This window comes from Heterodontus francisci, chromosome 16 (genome assembly GCF_036365525.1).
Source record: "Heterodontus francisci isolate sHetFra1 chromosome 16, sHetFra1.hap1, whole genome shotgun sequence".
In the NCBI taxonomy this organism is placed as follows: Eukaryota; Metazoa; Chordata; class Chondrichthyes; order Heterodontiformes; family Heterodontidae; genus Heterodontus; species Heterodontus francisci.
The window spans coordinates 78,210,157-78,223,988 of NC_090386.1; the positions used below are offsets into that span (position 1 = coordinate 78,210,157).

At 42.5% G+C, this 13,832-nt stretch overlaps 1 protein-coding gene across 7 annotated transcripts in view; it reads left to right on the top strand.

The window, feature by feature from the left end:
- Nucleotides 1–13,832, top strand: part of LOC137378217 (proto-oncogene tyrosine-protein kinase Src-like) — a 195,794-nt gene that overhangs the window by 24,953 nt on the left and 157,009 nt on the right. The window contains exon 1 of one of the 7 annotated variants that reach the window (XM_068048425.1): nucleotides 11,171–11,236. The exons of the other annotated variants lie outside the window; for them this stretch is intronic. The gene's annotated coding sequence lies outside the window, so the exon portion shown is untranslated. Of the gene's footprint in view, nucleotides 1–11,170; nucleotides 11,237–13,832 lie in introns of those variants that run through there. 7 annotated transcript variants of the gene reach the window in all.

The window sequence follows — 13,832 nt, forward strand, 5'->3', positions numbered from 1 at the left end:
TGTTTTAACTTTTTTTTTAAGGTGCCAGTGAAAATGTATCACCTGATTAAATTTTTGCAGTAACCCAAGAGCTTTTCTATAAAGTGGGCTGGCAGTAATGGTCAGATAGTGGTTTGCGCCTACTGTTTCCTTACATCGTAATCATGGATTGGTTATTGAAGGTCCACATTAGAGGGAGAGTCCCTTCCAATAGAAAGGGGAGAAAAGGATGATGAAAAGCCACCTAGGTCTTTCTTGCACATTCTAGGGCAATGTGCATTGGCAAATGCCTTCCAACAGGTTGCCTCCTTGCTTGCTTAGTGAGAAAATAGCATAGGAGGATCCTAAGTTGGAGAGATGGTTAATTAAGCAATGACAACAAATAGACAAAACTCTTTTTTGGAGAGAATTTGGGGTACTTGCAGCTAGATAATAACTAACAGTGTTTACATTTGTGAGATTGAGATGTATCAGTGATTTATGTCCCCGGATCCTTAGTATTTTGTTCCTCTAGATACAATACCAAGGATTCTAGGAAAATATCCTTTTGCAATGTAAACGTGGAATACGAAGCGCATAATTGCTTGGAGAGGCTTATTGCTGTTGCGTAAGATTTGGTAGCAAAGAGAAAACACTGCCTCGAGGGCGGGATGGTTACATGTGGAAAGAAAAGATTATTAAGCTCACCAGACATGACCTTGAAGTGGGAATCCAAAAGGCTGAATCTTCAGTCTGTAATGGAGGTGTAAGAGTGAATATGTGAAAGATGTATGATAGGCATTACTTTAGAGAGGGGATGGTGGTGGTGAAGTGGGAGTTCTGTCTCACATTGAGCAAGAATTCAAACAGTATGAAGCACACTGGTTGGTTGGTGTACAGTAGGTCTCCATGCAATTAAACAGCGCTAGAATGCATTCTTTTACTGTTGGGGGCGTGGGGGTGAGGGAGAGAGGAAACCAAACAATGATGTAAAAAATTGTAATACCTAATGACAGACTGGAGCAGTTCAAAAGTGCATCTTTAACTGGAACAGAAGGCTGCTTATTTTTTCTCACTATATTTCATTCTTGCATTTTAATGTTTAAAGAGTATTTGTGAAAACAGTCTTTCATCTCCAAAGCAGTTGCAATCCCAGTGGGAGGGCTGGGAGGATGAAAAGAAGAATTATATTTTCAAATGGGATTTAACTACCAATATGAAGCTCCCAACCCTAATAACAAATATTTGGTCAACTTTAATGCATTGAAATTCATGCATTTTTTAAGGAATTCTTTAGCTAGTATAATGAATGTATTTGTGGGTCCTGATCCATACTTTGCCAGCTGAAGTAAATCCACAGTCTGAAGAAAATTATTTTGAAAAATCCTTGCTATGATTAATTTAGATGGAAAATGCTCATATTTCTTTACAGAGCAATAAAAAGCCTTTTAACGTTTTGAGCAATTGGGGAGTTGCAATATATTACTATAAATAAACTGATCTCAAACTTTCCAAGTGTGTTTTGTTTCTGAGTAGAATTGGCTAAGGAGAGGAAGCAGTGTGCACCATGATAATGAACACTGGAAAACTAAAGCCCTACCATTGATGAGATAAAAGGTCATGCCTTGCTTTTCACTGTGTACAATGTTAAAAGATATTAAAACTCGTGCACATCCATTTAGCCCAGTTGAAACTTATCTTGGTGTCATGACTCTGTACCTTTTTGATAACATGCAGTAATAAGGTCATTGATATTTAAGAAAGTACACTAACTGGAAACAGTCCCACTCTGTTTCACTTTCACAAGGGAATTGCAATGACCATAATGTCAGTGTTTGCTAAGCTTGGAATTCCAGCTGGCTTCAAATTACACAAGTGCAAGACTTTTGGGCAATAAACACCGAGGGCCCCAGCCAAGCCAGTAATATCTAAACCATGAACAGGGAAACTGGGCTATTTGTTGTAAGAAAGAAAATATATTTATTTAGTGCCTTTCAGGGCCTCAAGATATCCCAAAATGCTTTACAGCTAATGAAATCCTTTTGAACAGTAGTCACTGTTGTAATGTAGGATACGCGACAGCCAATTTGCACATTGCCCTTCACTGATGTACCTGAAAGTCAATTCCAGGTGTTGCTCACTTGTGAAAATCCAAAAGTCTCTAGTCTGTTTGTCCAACTGCATGGGTTTTGTATAACTATGAGTCCACGTGGAAAACGAGCACAGCAGATGCACAATAAACTCACCAATTGATATGTCAACAGCAGCTATCCGTCTACTGGTACACTTTGTATATGTACAGGTTTTAGTCATCAACTAATATCATATGTAGAATATCCTTTCCCCCACAGTGCACTGTAGCCACCTAGGTTTAAGGACTATTTGTTCTTTTTCCCCTGCTGCTCTGCATTGTGGAAGTTGTCTGTAATAACATTCTGCAATTGGGAACTGACCCTCCTAACCCAGAAAATAATGGAAGCTGTGGACTCGATGGCCACAATCTGCCTGTATCCATCATTATAAGCTGAGGGAGCAGGGGTACCTTCTAGCTATTGAACAACATTCAGTGCTGGACTAATAAGCACTCCAAAACACAGTGTTTTGTTTGTGGAAGGTTAAAAAACAAGCAAATTTGCGAGCGTTCGTTATTAAAACAACAATCCTCTTTTCACACCAACTCATTCCATGAAGATTGTTTTTGTGATATTTTTGAAATGTACCAGACTAAGAAAGCCCAATTGTGCTGCAAATATAATGTAATACTGTGCAACATTTCAGATGGACAAAGACCATCGACAGGTCAACAGCTCATGAAATTTATATGTATAGCTCTCATAACGTCACCGTTCATAACACAGGAGCAAGCATCAACTTAATGGAACAAAATGTGTTCTATGGGGATTTTGCTCACATTGGGAGCCTTGCCAGAAACCACCAGTATATAATCCCCGAACTTGGTGATCATCGCACTGTTTTGTGGTGCAACTATATATAGAGACATACTTGTGTTTAGTAACTGTGGTCTCTTACTGACACAGCAAAACTTTGCTGTCAATCAGGATGTCTGGGTGCTGTGCATAATATGATAAAAGCATAAGTGGAATATCTAACAGTTACCCACAGCGCCAACTAAAGACTTTCCTTATGGTGAAAGTGGATTTTCCCATTATCATTTTGTATTCCATTTCTTTGCACACTACATTCACGAACTGAGCAAACATAGAATATTAAACAATTGGCAACTATTGACAGTGCACTTCAAAACAATCCTTCACACTTCCCCCACCACCTCCGTATTTGTGCAGTGATTCATCCTTCTATCTTCTCTTCCCCCACTCATACTTGCAATCTAGCCTTCTCTCCTCTCCTTAGCCCACGCTTGTGATGTGATCCATACTTCCCTTTTGTTCCCAATACATTGTTGTGGTCCATCTTTCTCTCGTCTTTGCCCCTCAATATTTGTGCTGTGATGTGCCCTTCTCTCTTGTCCCGGTACTTATGATGTGTTCCATAACTGTGGTTTGATCCATCCTTTTCTGTTCAATGCCCCTCCCCAACTTAGCTGTATTGCTACCATATTGGGCATGGTTAGTGAGACAGATGTAAGTGAAAATTCAGTGAGGAAGAGCTTTAGTGTGGGGCTTTATCATTTACATTTTTTTGCTACTCTGATTCATGTACTATTTCTTTGAATTGTTACTTGTCCTTTCCTGACTCATTCCAATTCAGGATCAATCTATTCTTTTCTGCTCTGTGAACCAATCTTACCAGTCCCTTCCCATCATTATTGAAAGTGGTATTCCAAATCTTAAAAACTGCACAGTTTCACATTGATGTAATTTTTGTTTGTGTCACGTATTAAAGAAACTTTTGAAGCATTTTAGTGACATGTAAATGCAAAGAACAAAGAAAATTACAGCACAGGACCAGGCCCTTCGGCCCTCCAAGCCTGCACCGATCCAGATCCTCTATCTAAACATGTCGCCTATTTTCTAAGGGTCTGTATCTCTTTGCTTCCTGCCCATTCATGTATCTGTCTAGATACATCTTAAAAGACGCTATCGTGCCCGCGTCTACCACCTCCGCTGGCTACGCGTTCCAGGCACCCACCACCCTCTGCGTAAAGAACTTTCCACGCATATCGCCCCTAAACTTATCCCCTCTCACTTTGAACTCGTGACCCCTAGTAATTGAATCCCCCACTCTGGGGGAAAAAGCTTCTTGCTATCCACCCTGTCTAGACCTCTCATGATTTTGTACACCTCAATCAGGTCCCCCCTCAACCTCCGTCTTTCTAATGAAAATAATCCTAATCTGCTCAACCTCTCTTCATAGCTAGTGCCCTCCATACCAGGCAACATCCTGGTGAACGTCCTCTGCACCCTCTCCAAAGCATCTACATCCTTTTGGTAATGTGGCGACCAGAACTGCACGCAGTATTCCAAATGTGGCCGAACCAAAGTCTTATACAACTGTAACATGACCTGCCAACCCTTGTACTCAATACACCGTCCGATGAAGGAAAGCATGCCGTATGCCGCCTTGACCACTCTATTGACCTGCGTTGCCACCTTCAGGGAACAATGGACCTGAACACCCAAATCTCTCTGTACATCAATTTTCCCCAGGACCTTTCCATTTACTGTATAGTTCACTCTTGAATTGGATCTTCCAAAATGCATCACCTCACATTTGCCCTGATTGAACTCCATCTGCCATTTCTCTGCCCAACTCTCCAATCTATTTATATTCTGCTGTATTCTCTGACAGTCCCCTTCACTATCTGCTACTCCACCAATCTTAGTGTCGTCTGCAAACTTGCTAATCAGACCACCTATACATTCCTCCAAATCATTTATGTATATCACAAACAACAGTGGTCCCAGCACGGATCCCTGTGGAACACCACTGGTCACACGTCTCCATTTTGAGAAACTCCCTTCCACTGCTACTCTCTGTCTCCTGTTGCCCAGCCAGTTCTTTATCCATCTAGCTAGTACACCCTGGACCGCATGCGACTTCACTTTCTCCATCAGCCTACCATGGGGAACGTTATCAAACGCCTTACTGAAATCCATGTACATGACATCTACAGCCCTTCCCTCATCAATCAACTTTGTCACTTCCTCAAAGAATTCTATTAAGTTGGTAAGACATGACCTTCCCTGCACAAAACCATGTTGCCTATCACTGATAAGCCCATTTTCTTCCAAATGGGAATAGATCCTATCCCTCAGTATCTTCTCCAGCAGCTTCCCTACCACTGACGTCAGGCTCACCGGTCTATAATTACCTGGATTTTCCCTGCTACCCTTCTTAAACAAGGGGACAACATTAGCAATTCTCCAGTCCTCCGGGACCTCACCCGTGTTTAAGGATGCTGCAAAGATATCTGTTAAGGCCCCAGCTATTTCCTCTCTCGCTTCCCTCAGTAACCTGGGATAGATCCCATCCGGACCTGGGGACTTGTCCACCTTAATGTCTTTTAGAATACCCAACACTTCCTCCCTACTTATGCCGACTTGACCTAGAGTAATCAAACATCTGTCCCTAACCTCAACATCCGTCATGTCCCTCTCCTCGGTGAATACCGATGCAAAGTACTCGTTTAGAATCTCACCCATTTTCTCTGACTCCACGCATAACTTTCCTCCTTTGTCCTTGAGTGGGCCAATCCTTTCTCTAGTTACCCTCTTGCTCCTTATATATGAATAAAAGGCTTTGGGATTTTCCTTAACCCTGTTTGCTAAAGATATTTCATGACCCCTTTTAGTCCTCTTAATTCCTCGTTTCAGATTGGTCCTACATTCCCAATATTCTTTCAAAGCTTCGTCTTTCTTCAGCCTCCTAGACCTTATGTATGCTTCCTTTTTCCTCTGAGCTAGTCTCACGATTTCACCTGTCATCCATGGTTCCCTAATCTTGCCATTTCTATCCCTCATTTTCACAGGAACATGTCTCTCCTGCACGCTAATCAACCTCTCTTTAAAAGCCTCCCACATATCAAATGTGGATTTACCTTCAAACAGCTGCTCCCAGTCTACATTCCCCAGCTCCTGCCGAATTTTGGTATAGTTGGCCTTCCCCCAATTTAGCGCTCTTCCTTTAGGATCACTCTCGTCTTTGTCCATGAGTATTTTAAAGCTTACAGAATTGTGATCACTATTTCCAAAGTAGTCTCCTACTGAAACTTCAACCACCTGGCCGGGCTCATTCCCCAACACCAGGTCCAGTATGGCCCCTTCCCGAGTTGGACTATTTACATACTGCTCTAGAAAACCCTCCTGGATACTCCTTACAAATTCTGCTCCATCCAGACCTCTAACACTAAGTGAATCCCAGTCAATGTTGGGAAAATTAAAATCTCCTATCACCACCACCCTGTTGCTCCTACATCTTTCCATAATCTGTTTACATATTTGTACCTCTATCTCACGCTCGCTGTTGGGAGGCCTGTAGTACAGCCCCAACATTGTTACCGCACCCTTCCTATTTCTGAGTTCTGCCCATATTGCCTCACTGCTCGAGTCCTCCATAGTGCCCTCCTTCAGCACAGCTGTGATATCCTCTTTGACCAGTACTGCAACTCCTCCACCCCTTTTACCTCCCTCTCTATCCCGCCGGAAGCATCGATATCCTGGGATATTTAGTTGCCAATCATGCCCTTCCCTCAACCAAGTCTCAGTAATAGCAATAACATCATACTCCCAGTTACTAATCCAGGCCCTAAGTTCATCTGCCTTACCTACTACACTTCTTGCATTAAAACAAATGCACCTCAGACCACCAGTCCCTTTTGCGTTCATCATCTGCTCCCTGCCTACTCTTTCCCTTAGTCACGCTGACTTCATTATCTAGTTCCTTACAGGCTTTAATTACTACCTCCTTAGGTAGTAACTGTCCACTGACCTCATTTGGTTCCCATCCCCCTGCCACATTAGTTTAAACCCTCCCCAACAGCGTTAGCAAAAGCACCCCCAAGGACATTGGTTCCAGTCCAGCCCAGGTGTAGACCATCCAATTTGTAATAGTCCCACCTCCCCCAGAACCGGTCCCAATGTCCCAAAAATCTGAACCCCTCCCTCCTGCACCATCTCTCAAGCCACGCATTCATCCTGACTATTCTTTCATTTCTACTCTGACTATCACGTGGCACTGGTAGCAATCCTGAGATTACTACCTCTGAGGTCCTACTTTTTAACTTGGCTCCTAACTCCCTAAATTCTGCTTGTAGGACCTCATCCCGTTTTGTACCTATATCATTGGTGCCTATGTGCACAATGACAACTGGCTGTTCACCCTCCCCTTTCAGAATGTTCTGCAGCCGTTCTGAGACATCCCTGACCCGTGCACCTGGGAGGCAACATACCATTCGGGAGTCTCGTTTTCGACCACAGAACCGCCTATCTACTCCCCTTACAATCGAATCCCCGATGACTATAGCCCTTCCACTCTTTTTCCCACCCTTCCGAACAGCAGAGCCAGCCACGGTGCCATGAACCTGGCTACTGCTGCCTTCCCCTGGTGAGCCATCTCCTTCAACAGTATCCAAAACGGTATACCTGTTTTGGAGGGAGATGACCGCAGGAGACACCTGCGCTGCCTTCCTGCTCTTTCTCTGCCTTTTGGTCACCCATTCCCTTTCACCCTCAGCAATCCTAATCTGCGGTGTGACCATATAGAACATAGAACATACAGCACAGAACAGGCCCTTCGGCCCACAATGTTGTGCCGATCCTTTGTCCTCTGTCAAGGACAATTTAATCTATACCCCATCATTCTCCTTTATCCATATACCTATCCAAAAGCCTTTTGAAAGTCCCTAAAGTTTCTGACTCAACAACTTCCCCGGGCAAGGCATTCCATGCCTCGACCACTCTCTGGGTAAAGAACCTTCCCCTGACATCCCCCTTATATCTCCCACCCTTCACCTTAAATTTATGACCCCTTGTAACGCTTTGCTCCACCCGGGGAAAGAGTTTCTGACTGTCTACCCTATCTATTCCCCTGATCATCTTATAAACCTCTATCATGTCACCCCTCATCCTTCTCCTTTCTAATGAGAAGAGGCCTAGAATGTTCAGCCTTTCCTCGTAAGACTTATTCTCCATTCCAGGCAACATCCTGGTAAATCTCCTCTGCACCCTCTCCAAGGCTTCCACATCCTTCCTAAAATGAGGCGACCAGAACTGCACACAGTACTCCAAATGAGGCCTTACCAAGGTCCTGTACAGCTGCATCATCACCTCACGGCTCTTAAATTCAATCCCTCTGCTAATGAACGCTAACACCCCATATGCCTTCTTCACAGCCCTATCCACTTGAGTTGCAACTTTCAATGATCTATGCACATAGACCCCAAGGTCTCTCTGCTCCTCCACATGCCCAAGAACCCTACCGTTAACCCAGTATTTTGCATTCATGTTTGTCCTTCCAAAATGGACGACCTCACACTTTTCAGGGTTAAACTCCATCTGCCACTTTTCAGCCCAGCACTGCAACCTATCCAAGTCCCTTTGCAGACGACAATAGCCCTCCTCGGTATCCACAACCAATTCGCTAAACGTGCTATCCACGACCTCCTCAGTATCGCGGATGCTCCAAAGTGAGTCCATCCGCAGCTCCAGAGCCGTCATGCGGTCTAACAAGAGCTGCAGCTGGACACACTTCCAGCACGTGAAGGAGTCAGGGACATCAGCCGTGTCCCTGAGCTCCTACATTGAGCAAGAGGAGCATAACACGGGTCTGAGATCTCCTGCCATTTTCAATCTTAAGCTTAAGTTAGTCTTAACTTAAATAAACGAAAAAGGAACGAAAAGTTTTTACCAATCACACGAAAAAAAAATAAATAGAGAAAGCATTACCTTATCTGCACACCACCGAGTCCTTTTTTTTTTGGTTAGAGGAGGAGGGCGGGTGGGAGACACTACAGGTGTCTCCTGCCGCTGCAAAAAGATCAAAGGTCATTAGTTTGTACATATTCTCTGAACCTGAAGTGTGTGTCATGGCACTCAGCAATTTTTGTGTTTCCTGTGATTTTTTAATATTCAGACTTCAGCTTCAGAGAACCATAATTTCAGACCCTTCAAACACAATTGGATTTTGACCTCCAAAAATGGACAGACCCAGAAAGTGAAACCTGGAAACAAATGGTGGTGGCGCATGGACAGGCACAGGATTTGGCATCACAAAATGTTCTCTTTGGTTGGATTTGTGGCCTCAAAGCATGCCTTATACATTTGTCGCTTTGTTTGGAAATGAATTATAACAATAATGACTACTTATATTTATATAGCACCTTTAACATAGTAAAATGTCACAAGGTGCCTCACAGGAGCACTGTGAAGCAAAATTTGACACTGTTTGACATAAGGAGATATACAGCAGATGACCAAAAGCTTGGTCAAAGAGGTAGGTTTTAAGGAGTATCTAAAGGAGGGAAGAGAAGCAGGCAGTCGGAGAGGTTTAGGGAGGGAATTCTGGAGCTTCGGGTCTTGGCAGCTGGAGGCACGGCCGCCAGATGTGGAGTGATTAAAATTGGGGATGATGATATGACCAGAATTGGAGGAACGCAGATATCTCGAGGTTGTGGGGCTGGAGCAGATTCCAGAGATAGGGAGGGTGAGGCCAAGGCATGATTTTAGAAACAAGAATGATTTTTTCAAAAGCGAGGCATTGCTTAACTTGGGAGCCAATGTAGGTCAGTGAGTGATGGGTAAACAGGATGGTGCAACAGGCAGCAGAGTTTTTGAAGACTCTTGGATTGCTGGCCTTGTTTGGGCCTCGCTGTTCAGAAGGCTGAGACTAGTAAACAGGTTGTGATTAAAAAATAATTTGAGTTAATGACACTGAATTATATCACTCGTGGACAATTGATGTTAATCAGAAAGTTACAGTCAGTGCCACTGTTGGGCAATGTTAACCCATTTTGGATGTTAACAACATATATGTTGTTAAAAGTAAGAGCAATTCTGAAAGTCCTATTAAAAACGGGTTTATGGAGCCTGAATATTTCTGTTTAACCACTAATTAGCTCACCATACAAGTGAGATATTCCCATGTTAAATTTTTTTGTTGTTGAGTTAGTTAATTTTAGCTGGGATTGCAGTGGGGTCTCTACAATTGGCCTGGCACATCTGGGCCATAAAAAGGAAAAGTCAGAAGGTTTCCACCCCAAATCAACTTCTGTTGGAAAGTGTCTGGTGTAGCTTGAAGACAGGATTGTGCCTAACTGCAAACTCCTCCATGGTCAAATAGCATGCTGGGGCTAAAGTCCTTGAGGGTTCTGCTAGCCCACCACTATAACTCTAGTGGAACACCCCAACTTGCACCCTTGAACCTGGCAGAAGATGCCAACTTGCCTTGTAAATGGCATAACCTCGACCCACCCCTTACAAAACAATTGTCATCCAGGGGTCATAGAAGTAGGGGTACAGACTTCTAATGTCAGGAGTATCTGCTTCACTGGCTGTCTTGCCCCACTGTACCTAAGGAGGCCAGTAAGCTAAAAAATTAAAGGATGCTGATCTCCAGGTGGAGGAAAGTAACTCCCATAGTTGGTCTTGGAAGTCGTCTGCACAACCAAAGAAATGGCAGCTTATTTTTAATAAAAGTGGATCAACTCCTTTTACACAGGGGTTGAGGAGAACAAAATTGGGTTTGGGGGCATGGGCAACCCCCTCTTTCACATTCCGCTTCTCAGTGGCAAGTAGGCATTGTAGTTCCCAGCCACATGAGGCATGGGGAGACACCCACAGCAGCATTTGTGTCCACCTACCTGACGTAAATTTGGTGCCTTCACATTGAGCCTACAAACTCTGGATGTGTCTGTGCTGGAGGGCACTGGTGGGTACAATCTTGACCTAACAGCAGGGTCATCGCCTAAGGAATTTCAGGATCTCTGTATCCAGGTGCACGCAGGAAGAATGCCACTTGGGTGAGGTAGTGGAGGTCTGCTAATATCCTGGTAGCACAATATATGATGAGTTACTGGGCAATAATCTGGTGGAGTACTTGTCCATTGTAAAATTCATCTGATTTTTCATGCCATTGAGAAAATGCTGATTTTAAGGATATTTTCTTAATGTGTAAAATACTTTTCAGTAATATGTTTTAATGCTAATTAGGAAAGTTTTAAATTTTGACCAATATCAGATGGATGCTCCACTGTGTGGTTCTACAGACATGTCGAGGTAATTTTCAAATTCATCTCCAAACTGGTAACCTGGTGGAGCAGTTGATTTTCAGTGGACTAAAGGTTGTCTGGATTCTACATCAGGTAGGTGATCACTTTCTTTGGCTACTGCCCAGGCATCGAAGTAGAAAATTACCTGAATAATGTCTGTGCTACGTATCAGATTGCATGCACAGTTCTGGAGTGGGCTTAAGCCTCATCCTTCTCAATCAGAAGAAAGAGTGCTACCCATTGAGCCATGCTGATGTGTCTGGAAGATTCCAGTTTTAAAAAAAAGGGTCACCCAGTCAGCCTTTAAAAAAAAAAAAATGTCCACTTAACTTTCAGTTGCCATTGACCATGCAAAGCACAGAAGCAAGAATAACATATAAGCAGCTATAGAATGTTGTTCCTTTACATTTAAAGTACAAAGTACATTTAGTACTTTGAAAATGAGCGAGTTGACCTCTGCCTTGGAAAATGACGAGTACAGTGGGAGTGAGATTGTAACAATGATAAATAAGACATGTTTGTTCCTGCAACAGATAGAGAACTTAGTCTAATAGAACTTAATGAGTATAACACATAGTAATATATGAAACTGCTGGGGAATGTGGTTCTGCCTATGAAAGCAAAATAATTATTCCTAATGATTCGTAACTCCTGAATTCCTTTTGAATTAAATAAATGAACATTTTCATCAACTGAGGGTAATTTTTATTTTTTCCTTTTCATTTGTAGATAGTAATTCTTGAATTGAATTTGCAAAATATACATTCCCAGCTTCAAATACTTCATAATTGAGACGTTTGAATCATTAGCTTCCACCCAGATGGAAGTAACGTGTCACAATGTATGGTAGAGCACTCTTCAGCATGCAGAATATGAATGCTGTGAAGAGCCTCCCAAATGCTGGATTTAATTACCTAGTTGTGCACTATTTTTCATTGTCATCCAAGAAGCATGATTACCATGTCAGTAATCCTGGAGGATAATGTCACCTTTTAGAATTTTGTTAATGAATAAAGTATTGCTGGTGGAGGGGGGAGGGGGTGGAGTTGGTGAGTAAGTGAGTGAGTGCAAGGAGCAGTGATAATGTTCAGCCAGAGGCATGTTTTATGGAGCTTTTGGATTGTGAGGAATGCAGGTCGATTTGCTGTGAATGTTGCCTCTGAAAAGACACGCCCAGAGATTTAAATTGGTCTCACATTGAAGGGAACCTTGAGAAGAGCTAGCATTCCAGAGATTTCCCTGTGGCAGCTTTCTGCAGACCTTAATGAGGATTTATTTTTACAGGAAAAGCTCCTTGTTTCACAAGGAATGCTAATTCTAATCAGCAGCAGATTGCCATTAAGATGTAAAGTCTATGCGCAGAGAATGCAACTGAATAATTAGCAAACTCCCATATCTCTTCCACCATCCGCCCCTTCAATCTCCTGCATCCCCCACCAACCACCCCCCCCCCACCCCCCCGCCTCCCCGTCCAACAGATTTCCTGTGTTACTGTAATGGAAACTAAATACTGATGCAGTAACATATGTCAACCTTAACTGTGGTCCTACTGTCTTTGGTGGTACTGAGACCCACTTCTATGTAGATCAATATGGAAGACAATTTGTGTGTAGCAAAGTCCCACAAACAGCAAATGAGAAATAATTGGTGTGAGGAATCTGTTTTTTGATGGTGTTGATGTTGAAATGGTGGTGTGGGATATTTTACATCCATCTGAATAGGCAGTCATCTCATCTGAAAGCTGAGTGAAAATACAAATATTCTAGATGTAGAACATGAAACAGAGTTGCATGATATGGTTTGTAAAAGTATTGTGATCATTAGAGTAATCTCTTTGCAATAGTCATGCTTTAACTCCAAGACTGACCTGGTGTTATGGGTGATTTATCTTATTATAATGAGGGCTGGTTTTGGAATGTTTTACTGTGTTAAAGGCACTATATAAATGCAAGTTGTTGTTGGAGAGAGTCTATTTGACACTGCTCTTATTTTATCTACTTATCCAGTTTGTCTCTTTGAGATGCTGTTTGGAAATATAGAGGCCTGCATTTTGCACATTACCTCTGTCTGGTTCTCTGTTTCAATGAGTATTCTGAATAGGCAGCTTTGATACTACTGATGCCATAATGTTACCTGTACTAAACTGCAATGTGTGTTTGCCAGCCAGAATTGAGACCAGTAATTCCAGAATAACTAAGGTCATGTCCATTATATTTCATGGTGTAGCCAATAGTGAGAGAGCTGGACTGAGAAAAATAACCTTTCTGACTTCTCTTCACTCCCTTTATATGGTGTTATTACCAAGGCGAGAGGAGTGCACTGTTTCTTCTAGTCCCACTTCTCCACAGGTCACAACATATATTTAAATTTTCCCACTTACCGATACGTTCAATCATATACTCTGTTTTTCCCAGAATAAAACACACCAACCAGGCTTTTTTAATGAACAACAGAATTATCAGTTTATTATAAAACAAGTCTTAACCAGTAGTGAAGTAAAGCATAAACACACAGATTGAAACATTAAAGTTCCCTTTTTACCTTAGCCCCTCACAGACACATACATACATCGGTTAACCGGAAAAATAAAAGGGATTTTAGGTTTAGAGCTCTATTACAAACAGAAAACACTTAGGCTGAATACTTGCTCATTCTTGAAGAAAAAAGAGAAGATCTGGAAAGATGTCCT